This window comes from Monodelphis domestica, chromosome 2 (genome assembly GCF_027887165.1).
Source record: "Monodelphis domestica isolate mMonDom1 chromosome 2, mMonDom1.pri, whole genome shotgun sequence".
NCBI lineage: Eukaryota > Metazoa > Chordata > Mammalia > Didelphimorphia > Didelphidae > Monodelphis > Monodelphis domestica.
In genome coordinates this window covers 514,968,369-514,972,099 of record NC_077228.1, presented here as the reverse complement: position 1 = coordinate 514,972,099, position 3,731 = coordinate 514,968,369, and positions in this window count along the sequence as shown.

Sequence of the window (3,731 nt, the reverse complement as noted above, 5' to 3'; positions counted from 1 at the left end):
GCACTGACCGGGGAGGCTCAATGACCTTAAGCCGAGTGAAGCTCTCTTAGGTCGAAGCTGGTGATAAAAGGAGAAGCTGACCGCTGGAGGCACGGAGTGTGCTAGAGTGGGGGGCGGGCGGATATCACCTTCACTGAAAGGCAGGTCTCCAATCGGGATTGTTTCCTTCGCGTTTTAACCAATCCAGATTTCCAAAGGAGTCTTTTCCTAAGGGTGGGCTCGTGTCTTCTTAAAGACCAGGAAGGAACCACCCCCAAAGTCAGCCCTGATCCCAGATTCTGTGAATGATAAAGCTGCCAGGACCCTGGAGGTCACCTGATGTAACCCCCTCGTTTTCTAGACTAGAAAACGGAAAGGGGAAGTATGTGAACTTACCCCGAGAGGGCAACATGTTGCTATGAACGCCTTTAGGGGAGGGGAAAACCCCGGGGAAATATGCAGGAAATCATAAGGAAATAATGGGCAGAATTTCTATCACCTTCAAAATGGGCAAAGCACTTGACAGGAGTGTTCTCATGTGATCCTGAAGACAACCTATAAGGCAGGTGCTGCTTCAGCCAGGCTAAATGAACAAGCACCCAAGTGGCAACCATGTGCCAGGCACTGGGCTAAGCGGAGGAAGGCAAATGACTGTTCCTGCCCTCAAGGAAGTCTCAGGCGAATGGGGGAAATAACGTGCAAAAACTACAAAGAGACAAGATCTCAAGATAGGGGCAGGAAGAAGTGCAGTTCCTCCATAGAGGGAAGATGCTTGGACTAAAGGAGAGAGAGGGGAAGGCTTCCTGCAGAAGGTAGGATTTTAGCTGCAACTTGAAGAGAGCCAGGAGGCAGAGAAGAGGAAGGGAGAGCATTCAAGGCAGGAGGGACAGCCAGAGAAAACACACACAGGAGATGGACTTTAATTGACAGGTGAGGAAAGAGCACACAGATAGTAAGTGTCTAAGACAAGGATTTCACTTCAAGTACATCACTATCCAGTGTGCCACCTAGGGGCCCATGGAAAGAAAGTGACTGCTGCATTGGGCCATCTGCCTTAGAATTATGGAACACACCCAGCTCCCCAGAGAGACATCCAAAATAGAAGATGGGGGCTATTTACCCATGTGTGAGATGCAGGGGCTGCCAATTTTTAAAGGGGGGGAAGAAAACAGACCAAGGAATTATAGTAAACTTAAGGAAGTTAACCGATATTAAATCTATAGCAAGAAGGAACCTCAAGAAGTCATCTCTTCCAATCCACTCTCTTTACAAATGAGGAAATGTACCCTTCGAGATGAAGCCATCTGCCCAGACACATAGAGATAAGAAGCAGCAGTCAGAATTTGAAATGAGATCTCGAAGTCTTTTCATGAAGTCAGTATGGGTTTTTTCCTCATTTTTTTTAAACCCTCACCTTCCATCTTGGAGTCAATTGACTCCAAGGCAGAAGAGCAGTAAGGGCTAGGCAATGGGGGTGAAGTGACTTGCCCAGGATCACACAGCTGGGAAGTGTCTGAGGCCAGATTTGAACTTAGGACCTTCTGTCTCTAGGCCTGATTCTCAATCCACTGAGCCACCCAGCTGCCCCCTTTCCTCATTTTTTATTGTCATGTAAAACACACTTCCATGTTGGTCATTGTTGTAAGAGCAAACTCAACCATAACCAAACCCCCCAAATAAAACAAAAAATGCACTAATGTGAGACGACTCCAGTTATTCTTTCTCTGGAGGTGGAGAGCACTCATGTCATAAGTCTTTCAGGATGACCCCAGATGGTCAGCATGTTTTTAAATTCTAACTATATTTTAATTCAAATTATAAAGAATGACAGCCTTTGACTACATGTCTCTGTGAAAGGAATGGGCCTGCCATGGACACCACAGTGAGATGACTGATGATAACTGGCATGGGCATCGTACCCCCAAACTCAGGCAAACTGTAAGCAGGGAAATTCCTTTCTGTCTTTGTGATTCCCAACTCAAGAACATCTGATAACTTCTATAAGACCCTGAGATTATTATCATCCTTGGATCGTCCTTTAAATTTGAGATGGACATAGAGATGCACCTTGATACCATCAGACTGTATCTCAGACATCCATCTGTCCCCTAAACGATGAGGGTCTTCAGGCAGACCCCAGGCAGATGACCCACCCTCTCCCCACAGAATGCCTGAGTGTTTAACATTCTAGAATCATGTCCTCACCATGACACAGCAGTGTCACATCCCCACTGTTGTAAAGAGTATATAATCCCCAGAATTGATGCATTCTGGGAGCAGCCTTTCATCTTGCTGTTCCACCTATACTACCCTCCTGGCCATTCTCAACATTACGTTCTAAATAAATGAATTTCTCCTTTTATTTTTAAGCTATGTTTTGGAGTCTTGCACTCTTGCAAAAGGTACCCTTCCTGAACCCCCGGGGCTCACCTCTAACATCCCACAACAATAATATTTCTTAGAGGTGGATAATGAGACAGTTGGACATAGTGAATATAACACTGGACTTTGGAATCAGAAAGGCTTGGGATAGAATCCTGCCATGGATCCTTTCTAGCCCTTTGGCCCTTCACAAATTGCTTAGCAGTCCTAAGCTCCAGTTTTATCATAAGAGCATCTATCTCACAGGGTTATGAGGGACAAATGAGATAATGATATCTACTTTTCAAACCTTAAAACACTGAATAAATAGGAACTATTATTATTATTGACTGGGGGAGGGAGTACTGTTGACCTGAGTGATTAATGATCCATTGAATTCCTCATTGAGGATTGTAGTAGTAGTCTCTCTGTAACCAAGGATGACGATTGTCTTTGTGCGTTTTCATCTGTGATAGATGAGTGTGCACAAAGACACTTGTGCATGAAGGAGATTTAAGTGGAAAAGTCGATGCACAGAGACAGTCCCACTCTCTCGGCGTTGGAAGCCTGGGTCCAGTGGCATGAAAAGTCGTTACACCTGGAGACTTCCTCAGCTGCATTGGATGGCCGTGTTGTCTTTTGTGCTCCAACACGCCCTAAGCACTCCACAGTGCCTTGCTGCGTCGCCCTCTCAGCCGTTGAACCTTCTTATTGGTTTCTTCCATCTGTTCAGCCGAAACAGTCTTCACATGCTGGGTGAGCAAAGCCTTAGTTCACTAGGGGTCGACAACGAGAGATACTACCCCTCCCTGAACATCCCATACACCCCTGAGGATTGTATTATTATCCTATAATGCAAAGTTTACATTCTTTTGAGAGTAATTTTAGGGTAAGAAACTTGCTACTTCCCCAATCAAGAAAGTGAACTCTTTGGAGAAGGTGCCATGGAGATGCCTGCAGAAACTTCACACTATACCAAAGGATCCAGAATGAACTTTGGGATGTAGTGAAATTGAACCATGGGGGGTTGAATGTATTTATTTCCTATGTATACTCTTATGCCAATGGGGATTGCCCCCTAATTGGTTTTTTGTCTTTGTGCCTAACAATCATTGGTTTTGTTCTCTTTCTCTTTTATTTCACTCTTATTCCCAACTTATTATAATTTCCCCTTAGAAAGTACAATATTGTATGTACCTCTAGTTAAATAAAGATCTTTAGAGATCTAAGTTGGTTATATGTTCTGATTCCATGGAGAAATTAGGCATGTAAATCTGGGAGATTTCTACATGCTGGTTTTCCACTGGAATCACAGGAGGGAATTGTGTAATTAGAATCTTGTACCCCAGGACTCTCTTTCACAGAATCCTACTTTCATACTCATGGTAAGT